At 38.8% G+C, this 8,380-nt stretch overlaps 1 pseudogene; it reads left to right on the top strand.

Moving 5' to 3' along the window:
* Positions 1 to 1,764: 1,764 nt before the first annotated feature.
* On the top strand, positions 1,765 to 3,045 carry LOC101579381 (annotated as a pseudogene).
* The last annotated feature ends 5,335 nt before the right edge of the window (positions 3,046 to 8,380 follow it).

The raw sequence follows: 8,380 nt of genomic DNA, 5'->3' as shown, positions 1-8,380 counted from the left end.
TAATTTTCTGAATATTGCTTAATCTTAATTTTTGTTCTAAGATCTATACTGTATCTTTGACTTACAATTTATTTAAAAAGACATTGTATGATATCTTCTCCTAGTATTAGAAACTTTAAAAAGTATATTTCCATTTTCTGTTCACTTAAAAAAAAAGAGGTTTGTACCTAAAAAAAAGAAAAAAATAAATAAAATAAATGTATTGGAATGGGGGACATGGGATCCAATGGAAATATAAAGCAGAGAAAAGAAAAAAATAACAGAAGGTGTGGATAAAAACTGTTCCTTAAATTGACAACAGCTAAAGTTTTAGAGTTGAGTGCTATTCCTGAGAAAAGCCTAATAGAAGGTAGAACACTTACAAACACCTGAAGGAGGAGAAAAGAATCCAAAAGGGAAACCAACTCCACTGATGCGAAAGACTATTTCACAAGGAGCTGGAAGACTAATTTGGTTGAAAGCTACCGAGTTTCTCATTAAATATATATTTCTGGTGAAAAAACTCTGAAAAAAAATCATATTCTCATGTTGACAAGCTTGTTAAAGCAAGCTAGTTTTTTTAGGTCTTTTTCTAAATAGTCTTTCTTGTCTTTATTATTATTATTTTTGTTTTAGACTCTACAAACATTTCAAGATATCATTAATTGGAATGCAAAAGTATTTATTCCTTCTCAGCAGTCATAATTTTCAGTCTTTTCTGTGTGCAAGGAGTTGCTGGTCATTCAGGTGAGTCATGTTTTGTGTTTCATTGCCAAGAATTTCTGCTGATGGCTTTTCTTAGCCACACTGGAAGTGGTGGAGTACAGCCTTGCTGGTAAATTAAGCAGATCTGCTCTTGACAGATACTCCTTGCAAGGGTGGACAGCTTGTTAAAATAGCTTAAGCAAAGAGGGGCAATTGTCAGACACAGGGGCATTTCACTGACTACAAAGCAACAGCTTTAACCTGGCCTCCGAGTTAAGAGAATGAAGGAAATGTTAGGTGGCAAACTAGGGTTATGATAATGGTTGGAGACCACATGGACCCATCTCTGTAAGCTGACATCTGTGTCCTCTTTCCTTCTGTCCCTGTAAGACAGCCTTCCCTGCTTCTGATTATACAAAAGCTGGTCTTCCTGTCCTGGCACCCATTGTGGATGAACTGGAGTTTATGTCCCAACTCCACGTTCCTAGAGAAGAAAACATGATGGATCCATTCTGTGTGAGGCTAGTCTCACCAGATGCAGCAAGGAAGAATGAGTTTGTAACATTTGGAACATTTTTATGCAGAAGAATTATACACCACTGCCTGAAATTACACTGTCACTAAGGTCTTATTCCTGCCAAGCTTGTCAGATGCTGTCCCCTGACCCCATGAGATGTAGTGTTTGTGGTCACAGTGCCAACAAATCAAGGGATGAATTCACACTTCCAACAGATTACTGGGGGACAGATAATCCTTAGCAAAGGTGACTGGGCATAATATGCTTGCAATTTAGCTCCTCAAGAATGGAATGAATGAGAGGGAAGACTTTAGTTCTTACAAAAAGGACAGCCCTAGGTGTATTGATTGGTATTCAGATAATAGGCAAAAATCTCACCAGTAGGATAGGATAATAAAATTAGTTTCCAGCAAAAAAAAAACAAACCCACATTTTAAAATTGATACATCATCTTAATAACTTAGAAGATGGATTGAAAGAGGAAATGTCACCAATAAGGCGGATGTAATTTTATTCCAAAAATGCTGCATGAGGTGGTCACTTCCTTCAGCCCATTCAGGATCATGGCGACAGCAGAGGTATTGAACATTGGTCAAAAAAAAATCTATGAGGGTAAAACAAAAGAAGTCTAGAAATTGACAGATAGTCCAGGAAAAGCCTTCCAGCAGTCCAAGAACCAGATTACAGCCAGAAATGCAGCCAGAAAGAATCACCTGGAAGAAAGAGCTGCCATCTCCAATAAGATTACCAGTTGTATTTTCCAGTTGTTACAGGAAGTTTTGTTACATCAAAACTGCTTTCACCAGAAAATGTGGAGAGACAGCTTTCATTGCAACCCCGTGTGAAATGATTCCAATTGAACGGGTTTGTAGCAGAACAGCAACTGGTTCTTTTCTCAAAAGAAATCCTGGCATCAAGGAAGGATTTCAGTTTTACTCACCTAAAGTGGAGCTTTTTCAAGGATGGTGTTAATAATGATCCCAGTGTTCTGGGGAACAACTAATTGCTGCAAAATTTTGCTTTGCTGCACTTGTGATAGGCCAAACTGAAGTGGATATCATGAGTCATGCTACATAAACTATGCTTGAAATATTGGAGAAATCCTGGTTGCCCCAGAACTGTTCACTGATTATTAATGTGAGGGTTGAATTTGGTGTTGATCTGAATACCAAAGAAATTTCTCTTGCTGATGTTATTGATAGTGATTCCTAGAGACTCTGGCCATCAGCAGATTGAAGCCAGCAGAAAGACAGTCTTATCGTGACCCCAAGGAAGCAACCCCTGAAAAGCTCTAGATGGTACAGAAGAACTTTGAATGGGTTGCAGAGAGAGTACAGTTGCTTCTGAAATCAGAAAGCCAGTGCAGGGTTGTAGTGTTGATGGGCTCAACTTCTGGCCTTGGTCACTGTGAAAAAATCAAGAAGGATTGTGGAAATGATGGGATTCCCTGTGAACTTTGAGTAACATCTGCCCATAAAGGCCCAGATGAAACTCTGAGGATTAAAGCTCAGTATGAAGGAGATGGCATTCCAACTGTGTTCGTGGCGGTGGTGGGCAGAACCAATGGCGTAGGCCCAGTGATGTCTGGTAACATCGCATGTCCAGTTATCAGCTGTCCTCCCCTCACACCAGACTGGGGAGCTCAGGACACGTGGTCTTCTCTGAGACCACCTAGTGGTTGTGGCTGTTCGACCATACTTCCTCCAGAAGGATCTGTTCATTTTGCTGCTCAGATATTTGGATTAAACAACCACTTTACATGGACCAAACTGTGAGGAAGCCTATTGAATACATGGATTTCCTTGAAACAGGCTGACAAGAAGATCAGAGAATCCAGTTTCTAAGAATGTCATTTCATTGGGTTGGAGGTCCTATACTTTCCTAGTTTAGCTACAGAAAAATAAGCAAAATAGAAAAAAAATGATTCTTGGTCAGAGAAAACAAATAAAATTGATAGTGAATAAATGCTTCTCTAGATACACACATAAAAAATGCTATATAAAAAAGCTACATGACCATCCATGTTCTTAGATATTGAAAGTGTGTGTGTGTGTGTGTGTGTGTGTGTGTGTGTGTGTGTGCATATGATCTGTTTTTAAATTTAGAACTATTTTGAGAGATGAGATTATCATTACTGGTTTTCTGTTAAAGATACTGAAGCTCAAAGTGACTAATTATCCACCTAAAATGGACTGATGCAGCATGCCTGTGGTTCCAGCATTCTGGGAGGCCAACCTGACACCTCAGTGATTTAGGGGGCTGGAGGCTGAAGGTAACGCTCAAGGTGAAAGCTCTGCATTCAGTTCCCAGTACCTCCTGCCAAAAAACCATCCATTTGAGTTCTCACTGCTAGCAAGTGACATAACTGGAATTCTCAAGTGGAATGCCAGGAGCCAGAGCCTCTCCACCGCACTGGATTCTTCTATAGTGATTTTTCTATACCTCTGACTTAGCAGTATCGAAGTTGCCACCAAAGGCTCCTTTAGCGCCTCTGCTGTGATCAGTTGAAGTCGGCAGCTTCAACTGATATAGTGAAAAGCCTAAGGATGCTTCATATGGAGCCCAAACAAGAGTACCTGGCTTCTGCCCAATGTTTTCTCTAGAATTGCATTCCAGTACCCCTATCTGTTTTCTAATACCAAATGAGAGTAGCACAGGCTAAAGAACATTCTTCACTGTTGAGAGTAACAACTGATGCATAACTTATGCATATTCATGAGTGGAATTATAGATATGCATGAGTGCTCTACATTAGTGACTAATAATCAACATCTACTTTGTCTTTTTTTTTTTTCTGTCTAAAATAGAGGGCCAGGGAGGGGGTTGTTAGTTGACTCAGTCACTAATCAAAGATAATTACATCATTGCCATTCCAACATTTATCCAGGCATCTGTGAGGACAGTGTGGAGAAAACATTTAATGTATTGGTGTAACATGATGCCTGGAAAAGTGAACAATAACAATGGTGGAATCTTGGCAAAATCTAAAAATCAGCTGGGTGCACACCTGTAGTGTCATCTGCTCAGGAGGTCGAAGTAAGAGGATGACAAGCTAGGGCATGTCAGGACCCTGTCCTGAAAATTTTTTTAAAGGCACTCAGAATTGGCTCTGTGATAGATCACTTGTTGAGCATTCATAAATCCTTGTTTCAAACCCTGGGAACACTCAAAGGGCCAGAACATGTCGTGGAGGTGATTAAGGATTTTTGTTTTATCTCAGTAGCCCTGGCTTGCCATCCTCCTACTTTGATCTCCTGAGCAGAAGGAATTACAGGGGTGCACCCAGCTGATTTTTAGATTTTGAAGGGATTTTGCCAAAGAGTTTTAGGAAGGTCAGTATTAGACAGGAGAGACCAGACATGTGGGAGGGAGAGAAATGTTCATAAGATTTGCGTTTCTAAAACAAGTTGTGAGGGGGAAAGAAACACATTAATGTGATTGGTGGGACTATAAATTAGTACAACCACAAGGCAATGAGTATGGAAATTCCTCAAAAACCTAAAAATAGAAATTCCATTTGCCCATCTACATCTTCTCTGTATATCTTCCTGAAAGAATTAAAATCATTACAGTGCAGTGAAATATGGCATACCCATGTTCATAGATGCACAATTTAAAATAACTAAATTATGGATAAATATAAAATCTACTCAGTCATAAGAAGAATAAATTTGAGGCTTTTGTAGGAAAACAGATGGGTCTTGAGTCCAGAATGCTTAGAGAAATAAAGAGGATAAAAAACCTATTTTAAAAGATCATATATGGGTCTCCAGGAAGTAGAGACCCATATATGATCCAGGAAGTAGATAAAGATATCAACTGTGGTAAATAACAAGGTGAGTAGGCTGGTAGGTTCAGAAGAGGGAATTTAAAAGTCATTAGAGTAAGAAGAAAATAAGGCTGTGCAGTGAAATATAGTGGTCGCCAAAGAGGGATAAAAGTAGCCTTGCTCTAGATGGTCACGATGGTCTAGACAGTCTAGATGTCATGAAAATAAAGTGACATCAAGATCCAGAATTAAGATTCTTTCTCTAGCATCACTCAGACCCTTCAGTTCACACACACAAAGTGGATACTTGGACTCATGAGAGGGAGCAGGATTCTTACTGCTCAATAAAAGAGATTTTCAATCAGTACGAAGAATCTTCCTAACAAGTTGAACACGGGTACTAGCTTAGTTTTGCTTTTTCTTTTGTATATTTTAGGGAAGGGTGCACAGGGTGCTCAGGGTCTCACTACTAGATCGGACTCGGAGTGACCCACCTGTTCACAGCTTCCCAAGAGCTGGGATTACAGGCGCGAGCCACCACGCCCAGTCTCAGTGGCCATCTCAGCGGGACCCAGGGGTGACCCTGGCACATCAGGCATGGAGATTGAACCCCAGGACCCTGCACCTGCTTAAAGGCTAATTTAGTTTAGCTAATGGACTTTTATTCTTGTACACAATTCTAATAAGACCGGTGAGGAATTGCTTTTCTGTTGGTCACTACGGTGAGAAGTCTCTCGCACTGAATTTTTAGGTTTCTGCTTCTTTGGTAGATCAGCAGTTCCTATGGCTAAGTAAATCACCTCCTTACCTGCCCTGTGCCAATCCAAACGATGATTTATCATTGCCTTGTACTTAGCAGAATGTCCTATTCATTATGATGTTAACATCATTGAAGATTGACAGATTTATTTAGGGGCTTAAATTTGAGGGTTCAAAGCATACACTGCTGGAAACAATTTCAAAATCTCCTTGGCCATTTCTGTCTGCCTTGAAGTCCTCCTGCTCCCACTAGCTCTGTGGCATTGATATTCCCTCAACCTTTCTTCACATACAACCAACCTCTTCTTTTCCACTTGTTCCTCTGTTAAGAGCACTCTGTCTCATACAGAGCTGACCTGTGATTTCTCTAAAACTTAGAAACCCACAGGTTCAGAATTGGACCTTGGTAGTTTAGCTTTTACAGAGAAGTGGGTTTATCAAGAACAAAGGTGGGTCATATTATGCAAGGAGTGCTTGTATGTAAATACTAACCAAGTACAGCATAATTTCTTTGCTTACCTGAGCATCTACCCTGTTGGCTTGCCTGGGACACACTGAATAATAAGGAATTATCTTCAACTGTAGATAGCATATATGACATAGATAATATAAGTACAAAACTTCTTTTGTACATATTATTTTTATTATCATCTGTAAAATAATTTAAGATGGCAAGGAGCCCATAGGCTGCAAGCTAGAAAAGCCTATGAGAGTCTTGGAGAGGTTCTTAGTGCATTCTCTCCACTTCAACAGAATACTCAGCTCTGGTAATTTACAAGGAATGGATGTGGATCGGCTCATGGTGCTGGAGGCTTGGGAGATGCAGACAGGACCTGGTACCAGAGGAGTGCTTTTTGGCACAATGGTATTGTTCTAAATCATTTAATAAGAGGAAGGGGCTTCAAGAAACTTAAGAATCCTGGGCTAAGTTTTCCACTTCTGCTGCAAGAAAATGAACTAATTCACGGAGCACAGCATTAATGGCCTCATCACCTTTGAAGCTTCCCGCCTGTTAAGACCTTTTGGTATCCTAAGAGTCATATTTCCAGCCCATGAGTTTATGAGAGGCTTTCAAGCCATACCTGAGGGAGCACACCCCTCCCCACGCTTTCACTTCAGACCAGTGGTCTCCAGATCTCTATGAGAATGAGTTCGTATTGTTTTAAACCACCAAGTCTGTGATAATCCACTCTTGCAAGCATAGATAGTTAATGCTCCCATTGGAGGACAGTCTCTTCAGCTGTTAATTCTGAGTGAGTATTTGGGAATCATATCCAGACATGAAGTGTTTCACTTCTTCTTCTTATCATTTTCCTTGGGAACCAGCTGCTTCCAGGAGATCTGTCTTTTAATCATCTCTTCCATCTCATAATGTGTTTGCCTGTATTTTTCAAGCACAATCTACTACTGAGCATGTAAATGTTTAACTCTTAGCTACAGGACTTGGGAGACAATCCTCACCACACGGGCACCCAGGTACGATATGCTATTTTATCCATATCAAGTAATAAAAATATATACTTCCATATCTCTTGTTCATTTCATACATAACCTTTTTGTTAGTCAATTCTAAAATTCTTTAGAATTTATTCCTGTCTTCACTAAACCCACTTCTTTTACAGTTGGTACATTAACATCTCCTCCCTTGAACTTTGTGAATAGACTATAACCTTAAATAGAGGAATAATTTGTTGCTCCAAAGGTTTGCAAAGAATAAAAATGAAATCTCATCTTAAAAAAGAGACTTAGAAACAATGCAGATGTGTGTTTAAAAATTGGGCAGAAAAATATCTTTCAATTTAGAATACAAAAACTCAGCCAAACTATGCATTGTTTGTCTAGGTAGAAAAATCATTGTAACAGGAAAATGGAATAATTGAGTTTCTTTCTGGCCCAGTGTGGTTCATAGCCATGGATTTGATACCTTGAACTACTGCATGATAAGTGTTCTATAAAGATGTTCAAAGGCATAAAGCTGTTTGGAAAAAGGTACAAGACAGTAAAAAATACTAACTATAAGAAATAATCAAAAGATGTTCAAGAAAGGAAACCTGGCTCACAAATAAAAATATATATAATTATAATGCTTGAAATGCTAAAAAACTGATTTAATTATGATATGTGATACAATTATATTCAATGCATCAGTAAGAGTTGTTAGAGGTGTAAGAATGCTAAAAACCTGTTATAATACCACGTCAATCAATATATTAGAACATTCCAGAAATGAATGTAAATGTGTGTGCTCACAATTTAAAAGGTAATTAAGAGAAAAAGCTCTTTAAACTACAGGAAGCGGTGGGAGCAAATATGCCTGTTTTAAGCTTTTGTGTTATTATTTAGCTTTTAAAATATAGGTCTTGCTTTATCTTGGTCTTAACCATCCAGCAGAAAAGTACAAAAACGAGGTATAAAAAGTTAAGCCCTATTTATATGCTGAGCAGTAAAAGGCTCAAGTCAACAACTTCTGGCATTGTCAGTCCTACAGATAACCCAGTACTATTATGGAATACTAGATTATATTGGATTATCTTGCTGAATTCATGGACCTCCAATATTTAAATGGCAATCAAATACCCATCTTTGAAAAAATTATACAAAAAAGGGGATATCAATGAAGGACCATTTTGCAGTGAGAAAAACAAAATAGT

Source organism: Octodon degus, unplaced genomic scaffold (assembly GCF_000260255.1).
Source record: "Octodon degus isolate 3935 unplaced genomic scaffold, OctDeg1.0 scaffold00159, whole genome shotgun sequence".
NCBI lineage: Eukaryota > Metazoa > Chordata > Mammalia > Rodentia > Octodontidae > Octodon > Octodon degus.
Note: the sequence above shows the minus strand (reverse complement) of the source record. Positions and strands in the feature narration are given on the sequence as shown.